General features: G+C 37.6%; 1 protein-coding gene across 3 annotated transcripts in view; it reads left to right on the top strand.

The window, feature by feature from the left end:
- The window catches only part of USP6NL (USP6 N-terminal like), a 151,100-nt gene that overhangs the window by 42,735 nt on the left and 81,100 nt on the right, over positions 1 to 27,265 (top strand). The window contains exon 3 of one of the 3 annotated variants that reach the window (XM_054435477.2): positions 4,766 to 4,882. The exons of the other annotated variants lie outside the window; for them this stretch is intronic. The gene's annotated coding sequence lies outside the window, so the exon portion shown is untranslated. The remainder of the gene's footprint in view (positions 1 to 4,765; positions 4,883 to 27,265) is intronic. 3 annotated transcript variants of the gene reach the window in all.

Here is a 27,265-nt window from a genome sequence, read left to right as displayed (position 1 = left end):
GAAAGGTTTTTTTGAATTGTTTAAACCATTAAATTTGTAAACATGTACAATTATTTGTCAATTAAAAATGAAATGAAATTTAAAGAATGAAATTGACTGCAATGGACTATTTAAGCACCATTCCTTCCCCTCCCCCATTTTTAAATTTTCGAGACGAGGTCAGGCTCTGTCAGCCAGGCTGGAGTACAGTGGTGAGATCATAGCTCACTGCAGCCTTGAACTCCTGGGCTCAACTGATTTTCCTGCCTCAGCCTCCCAAGTAGCTGGGACTACAGGCATGCGCCACCGTGCCTGTCTGATTTTGTTTTATATTTGGTAGAGATGAACTCTCACTGTGTTGCCCAGGCTGGTCTCAAATGCCTGAGCTCAAGCAGTCCTCCTGCCTTGGCCTCCCAAAGTTTTGGGATTACAGGCGTGAGCCACTGTGCCCTGCACCATTCCTCTCTTGCTTGTCACTGAGGCTCTTAGTAAAGCAGGACCGTATATTAAGTAAGAATATGGTCTGAACTCTCCAGCATGGTAGCCAGTAGCCACATGTGGTTGAATAATTAAAATTAAGTAAAATAAAAAATTTAGTTCCTCATTCTAGCCACATATTAAGTGTTCAATAGCCGCATTGCAGCAAGCTCTGTTGGACAGTATTGGATAGATTGTATAGCCAGATTGCCCGAGTTCAGCTCTCGAATCCACTACTTACTAGGCTTGTGACCTTGAGCAACTTAGTTTCTCTGTGCTTCAGTTTTCTCGTATGTAAAATTGGATTAATAACCTCAGACAAAAGTTCCCATAAGTTAGTGAGTGTGGATTAAAGGAGGCAACATTTGTAAAGTGCTTAGAATGGCCCCCATTTAATCACACAGTAAATATGTGGTGTTTGGTAAATAAACAAATGTGCGTGGTGTTCAGATTTATTATGCTTTGTATGTTTACCGATTTTTTTGTCCTTTCGGTATCTTTTATTGCCCTTTGAGAAACTTTATATATGTCAACCTGCTGAATGCATTTTTCATGTTTCTCTTTTACCGCAGTTTAGACTCATGTTTCTGCCACACACTCTAGCTTAAAAATTTATTATGAGTGCTCACTGCTTTCAGGTTGAAGTACAGCCTCCTTTCATCAGGCATCTCAGAGAGTCCAGCCTGCCCTTCCCAGCTCATTTTCACAGCCATCCAGCTCTAGCCCTGTGTTTGATTCCATTAATCACTGCCTTTGTTGTTAAAAATATTTAGTGGTGATGGCCATCTCTTCCAATGGCATATAAACTCTCCTGGCATGTGGAGCGCTATTATCTGTGCATATGATAAATGCTCGACATATGCTGGTTGAAGAAAAGAATCTTCAATATTTGAATTGCAATCAGTATTGCTATTAATATCAAAACTACATTTGTTCAAGTAATCTCTGAAGTAAAGGGAATCCAAAACCCATTCTGCCATCTGTGATGTCAGCATTAGAAATGTGCTCCTCCTTAACCAGCCTCTCCACTCCTGTCCATATTGGTTTCAATGGTGAGCGGCTGGATAGTAGCTGTGATCACTGCAGTTTGCTACCCTACACTGTGGTGACATGCAAATCACCATTGCAGATGCTTTCTGGATGATATGTTCTTTCTTTTTTTTTTTTGATACAGAGTCTTGCTCTGTTGCCCAGGCTGGAGTGCAGTGGTGCAATCTTGGCTCACTGCAAGCTCCACCTCCTGGGTTGACACCATTCTCCTGCCTCACCCTCCCAAGTAGCTGGGACTACAGGAGCCCGCCACCACGCCCAGCTAATCTTTTTGTATTTTTAGTAGAGACAGGGTTTTACCTTGTTAGCCAGGAGGTCTCAATCTCCTGACCTCGTGATCCACCCGCCTCAGTCTCCCAAAGTGCTGGGATTATAGGCATGAGCCACCATGCCCGGCCTAGATGCTACATTCTTAAAGGATGCTGATTTTGTCTTGGTTTCTTGCTTTTTTAAGTTACCTCCCATGTTCTTTGATTTGCTCTATGTTGCTTCTTTCTGTGGTCTTCTTGGGTATACTCAAGTGCGTATCACGTATGTTTAACAAAGGAAAAATAGTGTTAAAAGAAAAAGTATCACTTAGTATAAGAAGCAAAACAGTTTTTGTTTCTATGATAATGACATCCAGGTATGATTTAGGTTATTTTTTACTTTAAACGGGCTATAAACTTCATGTGAGAAAAAAACTGTAGAAACGTTAACTCCTGTAGAATGATGTCTGTCTGTGGTGTAGTAAGATCATACAACTTCTCTACTTGTTACTGTGAGTTGCTTAATGAATGGCAGTACAAGTGTCAAATCCATAATTAGTCAATATCAAGAGCTGCATTTTGGATTGCATGCGCTGTCCCAAATGTATGTTGTGCAAGTTACCTTGTATCATGTTAATGGAGAAAAGAGTGGATATTACGAAATCAGCAATATGAATCAAATTTATATGTGGTCCTGCAATGTAATTGAAGGTACTCAGTCTTCTCACACACTGATGCAATATCTTGTGTTGCTTTCTCAGATTTTTTAGATGTATCATAGGGGATAGCTGGGAACTGATAGAGCAGAGGTACTAAGTTCCACCTGGAAATGATTTAGAGTAGCTCTTTGAATATGTCTTTACTTATTATCTTACAGCATATGTGTATATGATTATTTTCTAGAGGATCGTACCCTTTATTAAGCTGCGAGCTTCTTGAGGGCAAGGACTGCAATTCATCATTTTGGAGAAAAGTGAATAATTCTGAAGAATTTGGTGGTTCATGAGCTTGCCTGGTATTTGTTTCTCTATGGCTTATCATCTAAGTGAGATAACAGATAGTAGATAATTGATAAATTTAATCAGTTACCTAATTACTGAGAGGATTCAATTCTTGCTTTATGTTATTACTGAAACAGACTGCCCAGTAAGCATTATGAATGTTCTCTAGAGAGCAATTAGGTTTGCAATGAGTTATTTTATTGAGAATGCTACTTGGAATTAAATGTTTATACCACTGTCTTGATATAATTTAAATATAATTTAAATGTGCTGAAGTATCTTCGTTCAGATAACTTGTTACCCCTTAACAAAGGCTGCTTGTTTCTCTCCCATTTGGCAAACACCAGATGCAGTGATTAATAAAGGTCATTATGCTACTTAGCCATGGAGAGCTTTGAATGACTGTTACCTGAACATCTGCTAGATTCATGATGGCAGTTACCAGAAACATCTAACGAAATATACATGCTGTGCTTTGAAAATCTGGCTTGGACTAATCTAAATGACTACCGAAGAACATTTGAATATTCCCTTAAGTTTTATTAATTGTGAGAAAGCCCTTATCTTTCTGTAATGTGAACAATCCAAAATGTCAACAAAATACTAATTTGGAATGGCTGTCCTTGACAATCCCAGCTTCCTGAGGGCTGCATGCTCAGGGGCTGGGAGGTATCTGTGTAGAATCCATGGAGACAGTGGCTTTCTTGCACTTCTGATTATCATGGGAAGCCTCGCCTTGGAAATGTGGGACTGGAGTTGAGCTGAAAAGAAGGAAAAACTTTACCTAGACTCTGCAGGGAGCAAGTTGAAAAGCAGAGAATGGGTATATTAATTATGGGGTTTTTGAAAACAGCACTAAGTACTTTTCAGAAAAACTTATTTTGAAATAATTATGGATTCATAGGAAGTTGCAAAACAGTACAGAGAGATCCCATGTACTATTTACTCAGTTTCCTCCATTTTTACATAACTTTAGTTAAATATCAAACCAGGATACTGATATTGGTACAATCCACAGGCTTTATTCAGATTTCATTAGTTTTACATGCATGTGTGTGGTGTATGTGTGACGTGTGTATGTGTGTGTGTGTAGTGGGTCCTCGGCAATTTTATCATGTGTAGATTTGTGTAACCGTCATCAGAGCCAAGGTTACGGAAGAGTTTCGTCACCACAGGTTTCCTTAACGCTATGCCCTTTCTATCATACCCTTCCCGCACCTCCCTGCACTTCCCTAACCCCTTGCAATCAATTTGTTCTCCATCTCTATAATTTTATCATCTTGAGAATGCTGTATAAATGGAATCATAGATTATATTATCTTTGGGGATTTTTAAAAACTTAGTATCCATGAAATTGTTTCATATATCAATGGTTTGTCTCTTTTTTATTGATGAGTAGTATTCCATAGTATGGATGTACCAGAGTTGGTTTAACCATTTACGCACTGAAGGCTATTTGGATTGTTTCAAGTTTTTTATTTATTTTATTTTATTTTTTATTTTTTTTTACTATTACAAATAAAGCTACTATGAACATTCAGATTTTTGTGTAGACATAAATAGAAATTTTTATTTCTGTGGGATAGATACCCAGGAATGTGATTCATAGATTGCATGGTAAGTGGATGTCTACTTTTTCAAGAAACTACCAAAAGACCCTATTATTCTTCCAAAACTTATTTACTAATGCCTAATAAAACTAGAATACTGAGAAATTAGGCAATTCACATATGATTGTACTGTGTGGAATTCCATGTTTTTAGATCAAGAAACAAGTGAAAATTTGGCAGATAAAATAGACAAGTTACAGAAATACAAATGGCTAATAACATATGAATGTTGAGTGTAACAAATAATCAGAGGACTATTCAGTGTTAGAATTACATTTAGTTACAAGTAATTTAAAACGTGGCTGAGTGGCTGAAACAGTCCAGGCTAGCTAGACTCAGAGTAGTCATAGTGGCCAAGCAATGTCTTGAGTGACCTGGCTCTTTTCACGTTTCTCCTCAGCCACACTTAATCCTTGTCCTCAGAGATACGTGATGACTGCTGCATCTTCATCCTTAGGTCCAAGAGCCAAGCCAGAAGAAAAAGGAAAAGGGGAGATCTGAAGTTGGTGTCACCTGTGTAAGGAATACAACAGCTTTTCCTTAAGTCATTAGCTAGAACTGTATCACATGGCTGCTGCTAGCTGCAGGGGGTTCCTGGGAATGCAATTTTTTTTTTTTAGATGGAGTCTTGCACTGTCCGCCAGGCTGGAGTGCAGTGGCGCGATCTCGGCTCACTGCAAACTCTGCCTCCCGGCTTCAAGCGATTCTTCTGCCTCAGCCTCCCAAGTAGCTGGGATTACAGGCGCCAGCCACCACACCCAGCTAATTTTTTGTATTTTTAGTAGAGATGAGGTTCCACTATGTTGGCCAGGCTGGTCTCAAACTCCTGACTTCGTGATCTGCCTGCCTTGGCCTCCCAAAGTGCTGGGATTACAGGCATGAGCAAATTTCTTTTTACTCAGAACATTCTTGCTTAAAAAGATCTGGCATTCTTTTAGGAAGATGAGAGAATACTGGATAGGAAATTGCATTGTTTGAGAATGCATATATAAACAATAATGAAATATTGTTTCAAGACTGGCTAAAATTAATAAATGGAACCAGTGTTCAATGTGATGAAAAAGGTGCTCACACATTGTTGGTAAGAGAACAAATTGGTATTCTTTATCAAAATTAAAAGTTGTGTTTCATCTGGCCTACAAATTCTGATCTGCAAGTCAGTATTCTATAGAAATACCATTTCTGCATCTGCGCAAAAGATAACATGCACAAAGATCCTCACTGTAGCATTGTTTACAATACCCAAACCGGTAGAACTTATCTGTCAGTAGAAGAAAGGTTAGTACATTATGGCAAATCCATATAGTGAAGTACAATAGTATTAAAAAGAGTAAGCTTGATTTATCTGAACAGACCTGGAAAATGTCTATGAAATATATTTGAGTGGAAAGATAATTGCAAAGCAATGTGCTTAGTATGGTTCTGTTGTGTGCCTTCTTATACATATGCGTGTGTTTGTATATGTTCTTGTGCATGTATGCACATGTGTATGTGTATGGCATGATTAAATCTGTTTTAGAATGTGCAAAGGAGAAAGACTTTATGGAAACCCACCAAAAAAGTTAACATTAGAGAGTTCATTTGGGAAGGGGTGTAGAGGAAGAGAGTTCACTTTTCTTAATGCATTTCTGTATTGCTTGAATATTTTATAAGCATGTATTAAGTGTTCAATTAGGAAATGAGGTATTCTCCAATGTGAATTTTTTTGGATGTATAAAGCACAAACATATTTTAGCTATTCTGGATGAAACTACTTAAAATGTAATTTTACCGTCTTATGACATAGAGTATACTAAATGTTTTTTCTTTGCAACTCAGGGCCTAATGAGATATTCAGGGCTGCTTGAGTATGCTCGAAATAGATGTAGATTAACTGCTTTTTTAATTCTTCCCATATACATTTTTTTAAACTTTCTTACTTCTTTAGGTTGGCAGTTACTTCTTGTACATTATTAGTGTATCTGCTTTTAATAGCTCTTTTCCTGTTTCTAATTTTCTGCTTCTAGTCTTCTTTGACTTGGGAATGAAGCAACCATCAACCTGGTTTTAATTGTACCTAAAAATTGTTCTTAATAAAAACAGGATAAATTAGTTCTGAGTAAAGATTTTGAGAGACTTGATTATGGATAAAATAATAAACTTTATTGTTGTTTGAATATATATATTATATATATTTTTTTTTACTGTTTGGAGGCCTTTTTATCTTCTTTGTTTACCTTTGAGTCTCAGCTGTGTTTTAGTTACTTGAGTCAGTGAAGTATTGCCAAACCTAGGAGTCTTTTAAAAACAGATAACCCAAAAGTGTTGCTTCCTCTTTTAGAGAAAGTTATTATGGTACTAAGGAAAGGAGGGGTAGCATGTTTTAGGGCAGAGTTATATAAGAAAAAAAAATCCTGAGCCTTAAAGTATTCTGCTCCTTACTAGTAAGATGATTCTTGACTTTGCTGACAAGTTGATCATTAACCCTGAGTAATGTGGTATCTAAAGCATACAAGTTAGACTGGGATTTGAATCTTGGTGCCATCCTGTACCTGCTGAGTGATGTTTCTGATCCTTGATTTTCTTATGTTTAAAAGCTTATTTTGCTTAATATTAGTACATGTTTTATAATTGCCTAGGTGGCACTTTCAGAAGGTGCAATGAACATTAAGTGGAGATAGTTTATGTAATATATCCGGCATAGAGCAAGTACTCAGTGACTATTATTATAGAAGACAGTGGGAAATTAGGAATTTGCAATGTATTGTACTTTTTTGAACGAAATGAGACTTTATTATTTTATTTTTATGGAATTATTATTCTCAGTGTAGAAAACTTGGACAACATAGAACAAGTAAGGGGAAGATTTTTTAAAAAAATCTTTTATAATCTCCTTATTCAGAGAAGACCTCTGTTAATATTTTGTTGCCTTATCAGTCTTTTTTTCATGCACAAATACTACTTGCTGTATAGACTCAAACCTAACTTCTTAAAACAGAGTTATATGGTGTGGTGGTATCCCAATTTTGCAAATAAGGAAAATGAAGCTTAGAGAAGTTAAAGTCAAAGAGCTAACAGGTTGTAGGGCTAGTAGTCATCATCAGGACTGGTGCACTATTGGAACAAAATGGGACTCTCCTTCCCCCGGGAGTTGAAAGCAGCCATCTATCTCCACGATTAGTTCACAACAATTTATGTTTATAAGATGTTAGATCCAGGCTTAGGTTGTACTTTGTGATTGTTTAAGAAAGCAAAGTAGGTTTGGGCTTAGTGCATTGTTTTTCCATTTATTACTGTAGTATAATGTTACTTAGATGATATATATGTTTGGAGCTCCATAAATGTTAGATTTCAATAATAAAGGTCAAAATGAGACTGTATACTATCCTAAAGTGATTATTACTCTCCAAGCTGTACTGTCTTACTAGTGTGCGTGGATGCCCTATGTGTAAATTTTGGGTGTTGAATCACTGAATGGTTTGGAAAGTGACCTTAAAGTTGCTGTTTTGTTTGTACTAAAAAATGACAAAGTAGGCTATATCCTTATTTTTATGATATTTTTGAAATTCTAATTTTTCTGTTTATATGACTTCAAGGTGAGAAGTAGAAATTGTTATTTGGGTCAATAAATATTTCCTTTAATTTAAACATCCTAAAGCATTTACACATTTATTTATAATCTTCAGAACCTCCCCAAGAAACTAGTTTGTATATCATATATACTGCATATGTAGTACTTGGGTACACATACACCCCTACCTGGTTTTAGAAAAGACTTACCTTTGTTGCTCTATTATATTTGGACCTGTAGCTTAGAGAATTTTGCAGGGTCTTGTTTCCGATATTTTGAAAATTGTGCTGTCATGACCATAGAAGTCTGTAACCAAACTTGACTTAGTGGCTTATATTGCTTTTCAATGTTTTGTTTTTCAAAAGTAGGTTAAAAATTGTTAGTAGTTGATCTAAATATATCATCTAGGCAATTACCAAATATGTACTAATATTAAGCAAAGTAAACTATGGTTAGTTGTAGTTATTATACTTCCATTTGGGCATTGTCAAAAACTCCAGGAAAAAAAAGTCCCTGTATTTGCTCTTTGTAGCAAACGAGGGATGGATCTGTTTGAGTTCTTTAGATATTTATATGTAATTTCAGTATGAGTTTACTTTAAATTTGATTAGGATTAAATGGATATAGTTTAATATAAACTATTATATTTTATATATTAGAGGTAAATAGATGTGATAATCTTTGGAGGCATGGAGGTTTTAAGGAGCCAGGTGTGTTTGAGGAAATAGTACAGTGTGGTTTGATTATGGGTTCCATGGATGGGGAGTGGTAGGAGGTATGTTTGGAATTCTGCAACCAGAAATGAGGACCAGACCATCAAGGGTTGTTTTGACACATTGGGATTTATCCTGTAGGTATTCAGGTGTAGAAGTCCAGATTAGCATTCAGGGAATATAAGGGTAGAGGGACATATTAAATGGATAAAGGATTCACCATTTTGGGAATGGATGTAATCACTCATGGGAGAACTTGTTGAGGACGAGGAGAAAAACTGGAGGAACCCTTTTTAGTAAGGGCCAGAACTTCGGAATATTGCTGTGGAATGATGATCCTGAGATGATGGTGTCATGGGCATTTTGGAGATCAGTGTGTATGCTTGTTGTACATACTTATAGGAGTGGCATTTAGTTGGGGGACAAAGGAGCAGGGAAGAAGAGGCCAGGGCTCCAAAGTTGTTTTGGAGCCACCTGTCACTGTTTTGGTACCACCTGTCACTTCTCAAATAGGGTCTTGTCAACTTTACAACTACTTTGTACCTGTGCATCTGAATGTGACTGGAGAATTCTCCACAACCTTCCTTTAAATTCAAGATTGTGAACCTCATGTAGGCTTTCGATGCTGCCTGACAGTCATACTGTATACTTCATTCACTTAGATGACTATTTCAGTTTTCCCTTTTTTTTCATACCTTCCGCATTTCTTCTCCATACCTATTTTCAGCTGGTTGTCTTGCTTCTTTATGGAGACACTTGAAGCCAACGGCTTCATGGACCAGCAGACTAATACTGTTGGAGCTCCCTGCGTCTCCCTGCGTCTCCATAACTGAACCCATGTATTCTACCTGTTCCAGCTACAGATGAGCCCGCCCGTGTAGTATGCCATGTGTGCACTGCCCTGTGTGGCACCAGCCTCTTTCCTCATGCACTAGAGTCTCTGTGCTCTCATGCACTCGTGAACGTTGCTTACTCAGCTCTCTTGTTCTTTCGTGTCATCAGTGTTCTCCCCTAATGAGTCTACACTCACTAACTCCAATTCCTTCTCTTCCATTTTCCTTTAAATCCACTCTAGTCAGGTTTCAGCCCCATGAGTCTGATTTAATGTTGGAGATAATCCAATTTAAAATTTGCATTTAAAATCATGTCATCTTTGAGCTAGAATATGTTATTCACACTGCTTTCTGTGGTAAGTATATTTGGAAAAATACATAGATCCTACCATCCATCTATAGTTGTGGTTTTATCATAAAAAGGCACTAAAAATGGTAACAAATTTTAATTGCTATTAAGTGTTGGGTATTGTACTTGCCTCCTTTGCTGTATTGGGCTCTATTTGTCTCTTTTTATGACCATCCCTTAATCCTTTCTATTACTAAGAAGTTGTCTAGTTTTAATTTAAGCAGACAGTTTCAAGTTCTCTCTCTAATATGTTGAATAAAATTGTGATTGAATGAGCTGATTGAGCATGAAAACAGCATGCAGAAATTTAGAAGTTTAGAAAACAGAATATCCAGCAAAGTTAATCTGATGTATAATTAATGACATTTATAATTAATAATAAATTATATGCTTTAGCTTTTAGTAATCTATTAAAAATGCTTTTGAGGATATGGAGTTGTTCTAGACTTCTTCTGAAATTCTGTATGATCCAAAGTGAAGTGGTCAGTGGGCTTTTCGTCTGTGCGTGCAAGGAATATAAAAAAACCAGATCCTCAGTTGGCTGGTACCCTTGAAATTGAGAGCCAGATTGATAGACTCAAAAGACTGGATGTGATTGATTTGTTGTTAGAGTTCTAAGTGTCTCTCTGACCTCTCTATATATTACAATCTTCCATTATGGTGTAAACTTGTTTACTTTTTCTTTTAATTTTGCCAATTTTTGCTTCATGTGTTTTGAAACTGTGTTACTAGGTCCATACTTAGGTCTTCCTCTTGGGTTGATTGTTTTGTTGCAATAAAATGTTACTTTGTATCTCCTGTAATGATTATTGCCTAAGTCGGCTTTGTCTGAGATAAGTACAGTGTTATCAGATTTCTTTAGTTTCATGCTTACATGGTATATATAACTTTCCCATTCTTTTACTTTCATATTTGCTGAGTGCTTGTTTGTTTATGATCTCTCTTTTCTAAATAACATATGTCTGTTTTTTTACATTTAATCTGATTGCCTTTGTCTTTTACTTGGTGTGTTTAGTCTGTTTACATATGTTATTGTCGTGTTTGGGTCTAAATCTGACTTTCTGTTTCTATCTTTCTACATGTTTTAAATTCTTTTTCTCCTGTAATTTCTTGTCATCTTTTGGATTATTAAAATAGTTTTTATTATGTATTCTCATACCTGTTATAAATCATTTTGTTATTCTTTAGTGTTACTCTAGATTACATTATTAATCCCTGACTTATTCGAATTTATAACAAATTAGTACTGATGTCTGTTTTCCAGAAAACTACAAGAACCTCGAGGTAGTTAACTCCATTTATGCCCTGTCTGCCTTTAGGGTTATTGTTACTTTATGTTTTAATTGTATATAGATAGTAAACCCCATGTGTTTAGTATCCATGTATTTACGCTTTCCATATCTCTGTAGTTCTTCCTTCATGACTGTTTGTCCATCAGGGCTTGTGTTTTTCTGCTCGTAGAACCCCTTTTATTATTTTATTGTATGTGTGCTCACCATTAAATATCTCAGGCATTGTCTGGAAGTGTCTTTATTTTTGCCTTCAGTTTTGAAGGAAACTTTCAGAATGTCTTGAAATCCTAAGTTGCTGGTTATTTTAGCATTTTAAGAGTGTAATTTCGTTATCTTCTGACTTTCATAGTTTCTGTTTAGAAATTTGCAGTTGATCTTATTGCTGCCCATTTGAAGGTTGTCTTTTTCTTGGACTGCTATTTTAAGATTTCTTCAAGAAGTTTTTAATTTTTGGAAGTTTTACTCTGATGTGTCCAGGTATGTTTTTCTTATATTCTGCTTGGGGTTTGTTGTGCCTCTTGAACTGGTGAGTTCCCCTTCTTGCTTATTAGCTATTCAGAAACTGCTTCTGTACCATTCTATCTGTCCTCTCTAGGACTCTAACTGCATGTATATTAGACCATTTCCTTGTGTCTCATATGTCTCCTATGCTCTTTCATGTATTTTCTATCTTATTCCTCTTCTCTCTCTCTCTCTCTCTCTCTCTATATATATATATATATATATTTTTTTTTTAAGACCGAGTTTCGCTCTTGTTGCCCAGGCTGGAGTGCAATGGCATGATCTCGGCTCACTGCAACCTCCACTTCCTGTGTCAGTCTATTCTTCTGCCTCAGCCTCCTGAGTAGCTGGGATTACAGGTGCCCGCCACCACACCTGGCTAATTTTTGTACTTTAGCAGAGATGGGGTTTCGCCATGTTGGCCAGGCCGGTCTCAAACTCCTGACCTCAGGTGATCCACCTGCCTCAGCCTCCCAAAGTGCTGGGATGAGAGCCATGAGCCACCGCACCTGGCCTCATAGGATTCTTAAAAAAAACAAAACAAAACAGGCCAGGCGCGGTGGCTCATGCCTGTAATCCCAGCACTTTGGGCACATCATGAGGTCAGGAGATCGAGACCATCCTGGCTAACACGGTGAAACCCCGTCTCTACTTAAAAAAAAAAAAAAGCCGGGCATGGTGGCAGGCACCTGTAGTCCCAGCTACTCGGGAGGCTGAGGCAGGAGAGTAGCGTGAACCCAGGAGGCGGAGCTTGCAGTGAGTGGAGATCGCGCCGCTGCACTCCAGCCTGGGTGACAGAGTGAGACTCTGCCTCAAAAAAAAAAAAGCTGTCTTACTTTGTGGGTCTATCTCTGTTTCCTTTTTTCTTGGTACTATGTCTTCATATGCCTAGTAATTTTTTATTGGATATCAGATAGTACATATGAAAAACTTGTAGAGGTTTTGGATAAGCTTTTAACTTCTTGCAGTCAGCAAAATAAAAGGCAAAACAACTTAGTCCAATCATGTTTGAGCTGTCTGAATTTCAGTATTTATAAGGCTTCACTTATTTCTGGTTCTCCATTGATCCTAGGGCATAGTCATTCAGGGGCCTGAGCTGGAGTCTGGGTGCTTACCAGGTTCCTGCCCCTTTAGTGGATCCTGAACTCCAATTTTTATTTTCTCAGGACTGCCACACGTTCTGTTTAGCTTTTACATCTTTTATTGCTACTTTTTGCCTGGTTTCTCTCAGTCTGTGGTGCCTGTGAATGGGCAGATGCTTTGAGGAGTTAAAGGGCTCAGATTTTGGGTTGATTTCTCACCGCTTTCTTTTTCTTTAGGATCTTGGCCCCTCATGCTTTGTGCCCTGAACTCTAGTTTTGTCTCCCAGCCATGTGAAACTGAAAACTCTTGAATTTGCTTCCTCTGAGCAGTTTCTATTTGGGGCAGCACCATTGCTCTTTCTTCTGTGTGCACTCTGCTTTCTTGCACCCACCTTCCTTCACTCCTTCTGTCTGCAGTACAAATGTGATGGCTGGAGATCCAGCAACCGTCTTTACCTAATGAGGTGGCTTTAAGAATGGAGGCCTTACAGAGGATAGAGGAGAAGAAAGATGGAAGGAGCCTGGATCTTTGTAGACTCTAGAGTCCCCATATCAGACCTGGATGACTTATATCTAGATTTCTTAGACATCAGGAGAGACATAAACATCTTGTCTTGTTTTAATCTTGCTCTTTTTTTTTTTTGTTTGTTTTTTTTTTTTTTTTGAGGCAGAGTCTCACTCTGTCGCCCAGGCTGGAGTGCAGTGGCATGATCTCGGCTCACTGCAACCTCTGCCTCCTGGGTTCAAGCAGTTCTCTTGCCTCAGCCTCCCGAGTAGTTGAGATTACAGGTGCCCACCACCATGCCTTGCTAATTGTTATATTTTTAGTAGAGACGGGGTTTCATCATGTTGGTCAGGCTGGTCTCGAACTCCTGACCCAGATAATCTACCCACCTCAGCCTCCCAACGTACCGGGATTACAGGCATGAGCCACCACACCCAGCCTAATCTTGCTATTTTTTGTTATACTGAGACAAACCTAATACTGATGAATGGAGTGAGGGTTCGGTGAATGGATATAAGTATATATTCCCATAATATATTAAGGAACATTGATTTTCAGCCTTTTATTTAGTTTTGGCATATATAACAGGTCACGTGAGTGAATAGTCTCATGAGTGAGTTATATATTATTTCTGGTATACTTGCTGAAATGTCATCCACACAAGGAAACCTGGAGGCTGAAGTTAGTGAGAGGAGTATTATTTTAGAGAAAGATTTGAATTTCAGTGTTGTTAATTGTCATTATTGGCAAGTTACTTGTGACATGCCTGCCAGATGATCCCAATAGATCACACTTGGGATTATTGTACACTGTCTTGAAACAGCTTTTTCTTTGCATTCAACAATTTAGTAGCCAAAATATGGTTGTGGATTAATGTTAGTGGAGCAAATGAAAAGGAAAGATGATTGAAAAGAATATTAAAAACTTAGTGAGAAATTACAGGTAGAGGGGTGAAGGATAAATAAAATGTTAAAAATGATGCCAGTGTTCTCACTTATAAGTAGGAGCGAAACAATGGGTACACGTGGTCATAGAGAGAGGAACAGACATTGGAGACTCCAAAAGGTGGGAGGTGGGAGGGGGGTGAGGTTTGAAAATTACCTGCTGGATACATTATTCTTTATTGGGGTAATGGGTACACTAAAAGCCCAGACTTCACCACTACACAATATATCCATGTAACAAAACTGTGCTGGTACCTACCCTCCCCCAAATCTATTAAAAAAATAATAAAGCAGCAAAGCTTTTGTATTTAAGGCCTGAGATGGTGTGATGGTGTTGGTAGAAATAGGCAAATTAGAAAGGGGTTCCTTGTAAGGAAATAAGTGTTTCATTACCTAAAGCTAAGAATATGTTTAGTGGATATGTTTCCCATTGGTGTGTATGAATTTTCTGCATAATGTGAATTGTGTTACACCAATATAAGAGTTTCCTTGATCTTATTCCCACCCTAAAGGATGGTATAGAACTTCACGAAACCCATGGTTGCGGTTAGTTATACTCTTACACATTCCATAGCCACCCATATCCATAGGCAGGATTTCAAGGACTAATCTTAAAACCACTTATCAGTTGTTATGCATGTGGCAAAACTATGACCACATTGAAAACAGGAATTCAGCCTAAAGCAGCTTTATTTCCTGATTTTGAAAAGGATTATGATTAACATTGTAGGACTTAGGGTAGTATCTGTTCACATTTTTGAGGCATGCACTGAAAGATGACTCACTATCCTGACTCACTTGTTTAAGTTCACTGTCATTCAGAAGCTCTTTCATTCTGCTTTTCTTTTTCTGGTTTTCATTTTTTCCCCAGTGAATAGAATTGTTGTGGTAAGTCTCACATTGCTGAATATAACCTTTGTTTTTTCTTAATTGGTGTGTGTATGCCACGCCTCTAAGCACATTCAAATCTTTTACTAAAGATGGCTGTCACCTCGATGTTTAGTCTTGGCAGGAAGTATAGTATAGTGAGAGTTAGCAATGTTTAAGAGTAGTGAAACAGACTTCCTTGTTAATAAGATGAATATATAAATACTATATTATTTACTTTAGTGGAATATGCACCTGTTATTTAGGTATGTACTATAAATTTAGATGTAACCTAACCAACTAAAGCCCATTTTAGGAAGTACCATCAGGCCTGGTAACTGTCTCTGCTTAACCAAACAATTGAGCTGCCCCAACTGTTTCAAAGAATAATTTGATACAAAATTACAGTGAAATAATTTGAATAGTCCTTAAAACTTGTGATGGAATCTGACCATTAACTTAAGATCCTAGGTGAATAAACTTAAGTTGTAGAATGTCAGTGAGCTTTGCTACACTATATAGACGTTAAACATAGTTAAGTGAACAGGACTTAGAGTCAGAGAGGCCTGAGTTTGATCTGTGGCACCACCACTCAGTAGCCATGTAATCTTGGGCGAACATTGATCTCTCTAAGTCTCATTTTTCTCATTGCTACGACGGTATCTGTATCACTATGGTTGTGGTTAGGATTAAACTAGGTAATTCTTGTTCATTCAGTTAGTCTTTCAGTAAGTTTATTGAGCCACCAGTTAGATATCGGGCACTGTCCTAATCACTGGTTACAGTGGTAAATGACATGGACTGATCTGTGGGTCCAGTGGACCAAAATAAACAAGTAAACAAACATACATTTTCTAGCATTTCATATAAATGAAGTTATACAGTATGAGGTCTTTTGTGTTTGACTTTTATTTGCATTGTTTCGTGTTATCAGCAGTTTTTTCCTTTTTGTTGTTGAATAGTATTCCAAAGTATGAATTAACCAAAATTTGCTTAACTTTTCACCAATTGATGGATATTTAGGTTGTTTCTAGTTTTGAGCTGTATGAACTTTCACATAAAAATTTTTATAAATAAATGTTTTTGTTTCTTTTTTATAGATACCTAGGAGTGAGATTGCTGGTCAGTATGACACAATTTTATATCTAACTTTATAAGACACATGCTCTGATTTCTAACATGGCTGTACCATTTTGTATTTTCATGCATGCTGCAGGAGAGTTCTAGATGCTCCATATCCTTAGCAGCACTTGATGTTTTCAGTATTTTTAACTTTGACCGTAGTGGTACCTCAGTCGTGGTATCTCAGTGTGATTTTAATTTACATTTCTCTAATTATTAGTGGTTTGGGTCATCTTTTAGTGTATTTTTTGGCCATTCATATATCCATGTGTCTTTTGTGAAGTGTCTGTTCACATCTCTTGCCTGTTTTTTTTTTTATTATTTTATTTTTATTTATTTATTTTTTGAGACAGAGTCTTGCTCTGTTGCCCAGCTGGAGTGCAGTGGCGCGATCTCAGCTCACTGCAGCCTCCGCCTCCCAGGTTCCAGTGGTTCTTCTGCCTCAGCCTCCCTGAGTAGTTAGGACTACAGGTGTGTGCCACCACGCCCGGCTAATTTTTGTATTTTTAGTAGAGATGGGGTTTCACCATGTTGGCCGGGCTGGTCTTGAACTCCTGACCTCAGGTGATCCGCCCACCTTGGCCTCCCAAAGTGCTGGGATTACAGGTGTGAGCCACAGCGCCCGGCCTCTTTTGCTCTTTTTTACAAAAAACAAAAACAAAAAACCCCGAAAAAACAAAAAACAGGCTGTTTGTTTTCTTCTTACTGGGTTGTAAGAATTGTTTAATCTGAATATAAGCCTTCTGTCCGATACGTATTTTACAGGCTTTTCTCCCAGTCTTGCTTTTTCATTTTCTTATTTATATTCCTTGAAGGGCAAGAGGTTTTAATTTTGATGAGCTCTTTTTATCAGCTTTTCTAGTTTGTGCTATTTTTGGTTAAAAAAAATTTGGCTAACCCAGTATCATCGAGATTATCGCCTATATTTTCTTCTGAATAGTTTTTACACTTTCATATATGTTTGTGGTTTATTTCAAGTTAATTTTTGAATACTGCTGAGGTAAAGGCCAAGGTTTAATATAGATATAGATACCATATAGATACCTAGTTATTTCAGCACCATTTGTTGAAAAGACTATCTTTTCCCCCTTCAGTTATGTTGGCAACTTTGAGCCTATGAAATCTTGCTATCATTTGTAACCATCTTTTTTCAGCAAGAATCTAAGGCCAACAACAGAGCTTATTCAAATATAAATAAATCCATTTTATAATCTCACTCTTGAGTACTATATAATTTAGGAGGTTGTGGCAATAATGAAGGGAACCACTTTTCGGGGCTAATTCTAACTAATAAAGAAGTACGTGTTGGTAAAGTAGAAGATATGGTAACTTCCTAGAATTTCTACTTGTAAAGGAAGAACATTTCATACCCAGTTAGTGATATGTGATTTACTTTAGGAAAATGAATTAGAAACGTATTAAATGTGGGCTTGATTACCACAGACTGAAAGGAAAATTGGATCAATAGAAGAAAAATCTACAGCGACTACTTATACTCATGAGAAAGAAAAGGTAAAGAACTATACATAAAATAAAGTAGCTGCTTAGGGTGCTCTTTGAGTTCACATTTAAAAAGAGTTTGGGTGAAAGGTGGGAGAAAAGGCTTATCACCAATAAGGAGTGAAAAAAGTAGTAGATACTTAAACATAGCATCAGGAAAAGTAAAAACTGAATGAGTTGACATCTGTGAACAGTGTGGAGTCTGATAAAACACCTTCAAAAGCTTATTTTGGATTCTACAGATCAGTAATAACTAGATAGGCCTGCTGTTTGGAACATATCATAAAATGTAAACATAAAGAAAGCATGTATGTCCTGGACTCTTTTGCTTCCATCTTTGTTGTTGTTGTTGTTGTTCTTTTTATAGTAGAATTATCTTTAAACAGAAAAGAGAATGGACAGAAATGAGAGGTCATTGAGGCTCAAGGTCGGTTAGGAGATAACAAACCATTTAAATTTAGGTCTTTAGGATTAGACGAGCTGTTGTCTTAGACTGTCTGTTTTAGAGTAATTTAATAGTCTTTTAAGGGTAGTAAAATATGGAAAAGGTACCAGAAGACTAGACTCCGAAGAGAAGCATGGGTAGATTCTGGTAACTAGAAACTATTGGACTTCATGCTAATCCTAATCAGAATTCGAGCTTAGTTTTATTAAATCATGGTTTATGAATGGGTTTAAAAGGAAATAATGGTCTTTAGGGACTTTTCTGGTTATAATAGCACTAATACAACTTCCTTTTTTTGTTATTACTTAACAGGCAACCTAAAGAAACGTTGGAGATAAGTTTTATTTGAATGTTAGAAAGGTATTTATGTCTTCTATGATCCTACCATAGACCAGAAGAAGAAATGATGGTTAGAGGATACAGGTCATATATAGATTTTATAATTGATTGATAGACCATAGTTAAATTAATTTGTTGATGTTTATCAGAATGAAAGTCTTTGCCAGTGGGTCCTAGGATCTTAGCTTATTCAGCAGTTTTTCAGTGGTTAGGGTGAAAATTTAGTCACAATTATTGGATTTGTGAAGGGAAGGAGATAGGTACAAAGTTGATAGAGATAGCTAAAGTAAGGTTATGAAATTAAGATTTACAAAGATCTTTATAGGATAGTCATGGACCAAAATGGAAAATGAGTTAATTAAAAATAATAAAATGTCAAGCTCTGTACTGAGATTGAGAAAGCTTCTAAGAGAGGTCTGAGATATTTTAATTAAGTATATGCTAATATGAACCCATTAAATTGACTTAACAGCCAGAAAATAAAAGTGGATATTTGTTTGCAGATAAAGGAGGTAATAGTGCTGCTGTTCTCTCACCAAACCTTTTCTGGGGTATCATGTTGAATTTGGGGCATCAAATTTCAAAGGGGACTTTAGTAAATGTCATGTGTTGGACAGTGTGAATATGTCAGAGATTTGTATCTACAGGCCTCTCGTGGAAAAACCTAATTTTGTTTAGAACTAAAAGAAGACATTTCTATTAATAATTAGAACACTTCAAGCTGGAATGAGCTGACTTGTGAGATTTTCATTTCTGGAAGCCTTAAGGAGAAATTGAGTGACCACTTATTAAGAGATGTTATCGAGGGGACATCATCATTTGTGAGAGGTTGAGCTTTAAGTTTCCTTCCGATTTTTTTAACTTTTTAAAAATTAATTTTTAAAATTAATTTTTAACTTTAACTTTTTAAAAATCCAGTCAGTTTTGTCCTTAAGACTTTACTCCTAACAAATGCCTTGTATTTATGTATAGCACTTTAAAGTTTTGGCTGGGCGCAGTGGCTCATGCCTGTAATCCCAGCACTTTGGGGAGGCTGAGGCAGGCGGATCACGAAGTCAGGAGATCGAGACCATCCTGGATAACACGGTGAAACCCCGCCTCTACTAAAAATACAAAAAATTAGCCGGGCGTGATGGCGGGTGCCTGTAGTCCCAGCTACTCGGGAGGCTGAGGCAGGAGAATGGCATGAACCCAGGAGGCAGAGCTTGCAGTGAGCCGAGATCGCGCCACTGCACTTCAGCCTGGGCGACAGAGCGAGACTGTCTCAAAAAAAAAAAAAAGTTTTAAAATGCTTTATGAGCTTGATTAAATGTGATCTTCACAAGAATTTTATGAGCTAGGCAGGAAATATTTTATAATTATCAGGCAGCTGTAGTGTAATGATTTTGAGAATGGGTTCTGGATCCCAACTGTGTTCACATCCCGCTCTGCCGCCTGCTGTGAGACATTTGGAAACTTCAGAGCGCCTCCCTTTCCTCATCTGTAATTTGGCATCAATAATAGTGACTACACCACAGGGTTGATTGAGTTTACGTATGATAATATGCTTGAGAAAATATGCTTAGAACACTCCAACCTGCTCCAAACAGTGCCTGACTTAGTGGACGATGAGCCCCCGCGAGTTCATGCTCTTACTGTGTTGTCATCATTGTTGTTCTTTTATAGATGATGAGACTGAAACTTGTGCAGGTTGTGACTTGCCCAAGTTTACATCAATAATAAGTGGTAGAGAAGTTATTAGGAATTCTGTTGAATCAGACGAAAACAAAATGGAGTAAAGTTAATGGTATATGGAATAATTTTGTGAAATAGTATTGATTTGTCAAATGAATCAGTCAGATTATGAAATTATTGACTGTCGATTTGGGGAAAGTTAAAGTTTGCATGTGTTTACAGATATCCACACATTCCAGACATTATTTGTTAGAAAAGTTGTTTCTAAAGCGTATATCAATAAAGAAACCACATTTTCCAAAAGATTTTTGGTGCTTGATAGTGTTTAAAAGGAAGTAGGCAATTAACTTTGGTTTCTGTTTGCATTCCATCATACTTGCCAGGCAGTTTAAGCTTCTGATTTCTAGATGTGCTTAGATTTGTAGAAGAACAGAAAGCCAACTGAAGGCAAGTCCTATAAGAAAAATCCAAATTGCTTTGGGAGGCCTGGCTGGGCGGATCATGAGGTCAGGAGTTCGAGACCAGTCTGGGCAATATGATGAAACCCCTTCTCTACTAAAAAAACAAAACAACAACAAAACAACAACAACAATTAGCTGGGCATGGTGGCGGGCGCCTGTAGTCCCAGCTACTTGGGAGGCTGAGGCAGAAGAATCGCTTGAACCTGGGAGGCGGAGGTTGCAGTGAACCTAGATCGTGCCACTGCACTCCAGCCTAGGCGACAAATCAAGACTCCGTCTCAAAAAATAAAATAAAATAAAGAAAAATCCAAATTGTCTCTTATTTATAATATTACAATAAACAAAGAATGATCTTGCTGAAATTCTATCCTTACTTCAGATAATCACCTTTTCAAATTAAGTCACTAACTGCTCTTTAGTTTTCTATTTGTGTTAGAAACAGTTTACAGTTTACCTTTCTCTCACTGCTGGTATGGTCCTGTGGTGAACACATCTCTTATTGTAAGGATTTAAAAATTCATTTGCAAGGTTATAAGCATCTTGAAGGCATATCTTGTCTGGATAAACTGTTTCTCAGTACTTAAAAAGAGCCTTGCACATAGACAGTTTGGGAAATTGTAAAGCATTGATGGTTTTACTGGAAAGCAAAGGATCTACCAGATCGAAGGTATTAAAAATCGTCAAAGTAATTTACTGTTCACAAGGATAGTAATGTAAGCTGTTTGTCAGTTAAGTTTATTAAAGTCTTTTTTGTATGTTAATCCCTCACCAACCTTGGAAGTTACGTTCTTGAAAAGGACTATTGGCCAAAGTGTGGTTGGCAAAACTATAGTCAACAAGATCAGTGTCATATGCAAATACAAGTTCACTGGAGAAGATACTCTCTAAGAGACTTTACAAGCATTTTTAAAAACAAAATACATGAAAGTCCTACAAGACATTCATTTCAAAACAGTCCAGATTTGTTAGCAATAAAAAAATCTCATCTGGTAGCTACGTTGATCAGGAAAGTTGTAGTATGGTCTACTGAGGCAGATTCTCCTATAAATTTTGTTACTTGTATTTATATTTTCAAGATATTTGAGCCAGTTCTGAAAAGCATAAAATATAATGCCTTTAGCATTTGTATTATCCTTTAAGTTTTGCAGCTCTCAGCAAAATGCTGACCCTTTTACAGATGACTGTGGTGGTAAAGGATATGTTTCTCTGGGCTGGTCTGCTATTCACGTGTGGAGAAGGTGGAACACGGCAGCTTCACCTCTTTATGCTCAGCACCCCTGCTTGCATGGCCTGCTGGGGGAGAAAGTGTTAATTAGTTTCTTTTGGCCACAGGAGTAGCTCTTTGGATTACTTTTCTTTTAGAGCAGTGAAGAAGCTAGAGGACATTCTCCCCAGAAAGGCTGAGGGGACCTTACCCCAAATCCTCCTGGCTGTCAGATCACTGGAGGCTGAGGGAGGGTGGGGCAGAGAGAGGAGGGTTTGCTTGTGTGGGAGAAGCTGTGTTGCAGTGGTCTTTTCCTTAGGAGGGATTTTTTGGCTAATGTTAATTATATTTACAATTGTTTAAAAATTTATGTTTGTATTCTGACAGGGTGGTATGTGTATATAACAAAAAGTTCAAAGTGTACTAAAGAGTGAAAAATAAGTGTCCTTTCTGTTCACCTAGATTTAATCTCCCCAGGACAACCACTGTTAACTGTGTGTAACTATTCTGAGCCTTACTCTGTGTTTTTTGTTTTGTTTTTGCTTACAGTATATCTTGGGGACGAATCTAAATCAGTACATACAATTTTGCTTCATGATTTTTAATAACTGAATTGATGGGCTTTTATGTTGTTTTTGGTCTTTTATTGCTGCTTTGTGAAGTTGGTCCTGCTTATCTACTTAGAAAATTTAGATTACTGGCCAGGTGTGGTGGCTCACACCTGTAATCCCAGCACTTTGGGAGGCCGAGGCAGGCAGATCACCTGAGGTCAGGAGTTTGAGACCAGCCTGCCCAACATGGCAAAACCCTGTCTCTACTAAAAGTACAAAAGATTAGCCAGATGTGGTGGTGGGTGCCTGTAATCCCAGCTACTCGGGAGGCTGAGGCAGGAGAATCGCTTGAACCCAGGAGGACAAGGTTGCAGTGAGCCGAGATCGTGCAACTGCAAAATCCCAGCTACTCGGGAGGCTGAGGCAGGAGAATCGCTTGAACCCAGGAGGACGAGGTTGCAGTGAGCCGAGATCGTGCAACTACTCTCCAGCCTGTGCGACAAGAGCGAAATTCTGTCTAAAAAAAAAAAAAAAAAAAAAAAATTTAGATTACTGTTATAAATGCATTCTATAATTTCAGGTAGTTTACTGAACGACTTCAGGACAGTGCTTTCTAGGAAATATTTTCCACAGTGAGAAGGATGGCAGATCTTTCATGTAAAATGTTTTTATAGTCAGTCTCCTTGGAGTGTGTTGGTATTTTATGTGGAAATTGACATAATTCATCAAGGGCAGCATTGGGGAAGAGGCTCCCCTCCCCCACCCCACACTTGTGACTTCTTCATAGAGTTTAACTCTTTGACTGCTATGTAAAAAATCCATTTATGATCTGACTGAACATTGTGTTTAAGGTTTTGGCCAGGTGAATTGAGGGTGGAACATTGGGTTGGGTTACCGTAAAGAAACCTAAATATTGGGCCGGGCATGGTGGCTCACGCCTGTAATCCTAACACTTTGGGAGGCCGAGGCAGGCAGATCACGAGGTCAGGAGATCGAGACCATCCTGGCCATCCTGGCTAACGCAGTGAAACTCTGTCTCTAGTAAAAATACAAAAAAATAGCTGGGCGTGGTGGCAGGCGCCTGTAGTTCCAGCTACTCGGGAGGCTGAGGCAGGAGAATGGCATGAACCCAGGAGGCGGAGGTTGCAGTGAGCCAAGACCACGCCACTGCACTCCAGCCTGGGTGACAGAGCGAGACTCCGTCTCAAAAAAAAAAAAAAAAAAAACCTAAATATTTTTCAGGATCCCCAGAAAAGATGTTACCTGGAGCCTAGTAGCAGCCCTTTTCCGTTTTTCTCATGGATCAGTTGTGTTTAAGAGTATTGTTTCTTTTAATATCTGGAACGTGATTGTGCAAGTTTCTCTGGAAATTTATATTGTACTACTGTTATTTTTCTCAAATATATTCACTATTAGGAAGGTAATATATATGTGGTAGATTATGTAGATGTTTCTTATTTATTTATTTATTTATTTTTTATTTTTTGAGACGGAGTCTCGCTCTGTCACCCAGGCTGGAGTGCAGTGGCGTGATCTCAGCTCACAGCAAGCTCTGCCTCCTGAGTTCAAACCATTCTCCTGCCTCAGCCTCCCAAGTAGCTGGGACTACAGGCGCCTGCCACCATGCCCAGCTAATTTTTTGTATTTTTTAGTAGAGATGGGGTTTCACCGTGTTAGCCAGGATGATCTCGATCTCCTGACCTCATGATCCCTCCTGTCTTGGCCTCCTAAAGTGCTGGGATTACAGGTGTGAGCCACTGCGCCCGGCCAATTATATAGATGTTTCTTAATATTGAAGAAATATGTATTTGGATGTGATTAGATTTGGTTTTAAAATTTGCTTTTTGAGTAAAATTTGCATAATTAAAAAGGCTTACAGTTACCCTTATTTTGGTCATTCAAATATGAATGACCTAGGTAATAATGGTTGAATACTCAGGTAATAATGATACGTTAGTAGTATCAAAATATTAATTAAATTTTTACTAGGTTATTTAGCTTTCTTGATGACCTCAAACTAATTTCTAATCCCTAAATATTTTTCTTGTCTTCCTATATATACTTCTGCTCCTGCGGTAGATTATCCAGTTGTCGGGGGTGAGTCTTGTGAAAAAGGAGGTGACGGAGACATGTTAGAAGTTTGGGGCCCTGTCTTTCCTACCCCACATTACTGTTGACATAGCTGCTGCTGTTGAAATAGCCATTCCTGTTGCTGGGGGTCTCTGGCTTTTTATTGTAACATTGTAGCTTTCTCTCCTTGTCCACATGGTGAGTTTCTACCATGCTTTTGTTTTATTATTACTATTTTTTGAGGCAGAGTCACATTCTGTCGTCCAGGCTGGAGTGCAGTGGCCTGATCTCAGCTCCTTGCAACCTCTGTCTCCTGGGTTCAGGCAATTCTCCTGCCTCTGCCTCCTGTCTAGCTGGGACTACAGGCACCCGTCACCATGCCTGGCTAACTTGTATTTTTAGTAGACATGGGATTTCGCTGTGTAGGCCATGCTTGTCTCAAACTCCTGGCCTTAAGTGATCTACCTGCCTTGGCCTCCCAAAGTGCTGGGATTACAGGCATGAGCCACTGTGCCCAGCCTCTACCATGCTATTTTAGGACCTGGATCAAATGTTGTTTTGTACCTAAAACTTTTTTCTGACTTTGCTTTTTTTCTATCAGCTTTTTTGTAGCATTTAAAAAACACATCTATTAAAGCGCATTTATCACATTATTTACAGTTGGTCTTTATGTGTCTGATTCCCTCAGGAATGTGATCTTTTTGAGGAACTGTTCTATCTGTCTTTGTATTAATGATAGCTGGGTACAGTGGCAGTAGATGGTGTTCAGTGCTTTCTGAATTAATGAATATTAGAAAGTTTAATTCATCTCATTTCTCCAAGGAAAAGCTGGTCTTTATATTCTTCATCTGATTGTCATTCACTTAATGATTGGCCAGTCGGTATTTCAAGTGGAACTTTTAGGTATCCATAGAGATAGGGCAGAATTATTTTGATTATATAATTTGCTTTAAAAATTGTCCTACAGCTTTCAGTCTAAAACCTTATAAGAAAACCGAGGAGCAAGTTTTCCTTTCTAGTCACCGTACTATGTTATAGAAAAGGTAAAATGTATTTGGAAAATTAAAAAAATCTTTTTTTCTAACTTATAGTGTCAGTGTCATCTGTCTTTAGTGCATTTCATTCCAGTGTTTTTTCTGTCTGTGGCTTTTCTTGTTTAATTGTGTTTTGTTTTCCACAGTAGGTAGATGATTTATTGTTTGGTATTGGAGTTAACTTTAGGCTTCAAATGGCTCAGTTCTGGTGAAATCCATTATTTAAGATCTGTGCACATCTAGGGAGGTTGCTCTGTCTTACAGTGGTAAAACACTTACGACTTTCTATTGACTTGAAGGCATTTCCTTGCCTCTTGCCCTTATTTAATGCTAGAGGATCCTTGTTGACAGATTCTCTTGTTAAGCCTTTGTTCATTTGCTTGCGATTTTATTTATTCAAAGCCTTCTTGCATTGTTCCAAGTGCCACTTCTCTAACTTAAGAACTATGTGATCTTTGCAGTTAACCTACCAATTTTCTCATTTGTTTAATGAGCAATAATGATACCTACCTCATAGTTTTGATGTGGGGAGACTAAATGAGATAATATACATAAAGCATTTAGATTGTACAGAATAAATGCTAGTTACTACTTATGAGTCAGGTTCTTAGTTGCTACTTAATTCATCTGGTCTCCTGAAGAGTGACTACCATGTATGTGTGTGTGTATATATATATATATATATATATATATATATATATATATATATATATAGATATAGCACTATTGATGTTTGTTATATAAAATAAATCTTACTTATTATATGTTACCCGAACCCAACATTATTAGCACAATAACAGTAACAGAGTGTAAGGAATATAATATTAAACACATATGCACATATGAGATACTTATATATAACGCAGTTTAGGGTTTATTAGGTGAAATGTGTGGAATGCAGCTGTGTCTTGTGAGAATTCTTTGGTACTGTGCTTCGAGCTTAGGGTACCTTACAAAAATGATTGAATGAGTGACAGTTTTAGTGTGATATGAGCACTTTTATTTATTAAATCCCATTCAGTGTTACCAAATTGCTGGCTTTTGATGGCCTTATGGTCAAATTTGAACCCAAGGGCCATTCAGGGACCCAGTAATACTTATGTAACTCAAAGGATGATAATATAGTTCTTCTTGTGTGCTTCTCAGTTGTTCTAGGCAATACCTGGTTCTTGTTTTTGAGTGTCATTTTAGGCACAGTTTGGCTTTTGCACATTATTTTTTATTTAAAGGGTTACCATTGGGTTGATCGTTACCACTGTCTGTGGAATTAGTTATTAACCATCAGAGTGGGCAGTCTATGAATTATCTTCTTATATCTGGTCTGCAAGAATTTGCTGTAATTAGAACATTTCTTGTTAATACCTATTGGGCCAAATTCAACACAAACTTTTATTGTAGTGCATGTAACTGCACATACTTGCAATTCTGAATGAGCTGGGAAAAAAGTTCTTAAAACTAAGTGAATGAAGTAGATTCAATAGAGCCCTTTCTGTAGTCATGGGAATTAATCATGAAGGCAGTTGCTTTAGTAACACTAAAAGCATAAAGTGTTTTAGTAAAGTTCAGTATCATTTGGTGATTATTGTGTCAAATTTTTACATGTTTCTTGATAATTTCTTGTTATTATCATAAAACACACAACTTAAAACATAATATAGCAGGTCCAGTTACTTATGACCACAAAGAATATTTCATATAAATTGTTCTGGGATTCTTCAAAATACCATTCATCTCCATTTTGCACAAATAATTGACAATTGCATGTAATGAGATTGGAAGGCTACTAGAATCCAGAAAGTACAGCTGTTAGAATTCACAGGAATCACATAGATTTGTTTCTGTGGGAAGAAATGTAAGGACTAGC

The sequence above is a fragment of the Pongo pygmaeus genome, chromosome 8, assembly GCF_028885625.2.
Source record: "Pongo pygmaeus isolate AG05252 chromosome 8, NHGRI_mPonPyg2-v2.0_pri, whole genome shotgun sequence".
Lineage (NCBI taxonomy): Eukaryota > Metazoa > Chordata > Mammalia > Primates > Hominidae > Pongo > Pongo pygmaeus.
This window is presented reverse-complemented; position numbering and strand designations above follow the sequence as displayed.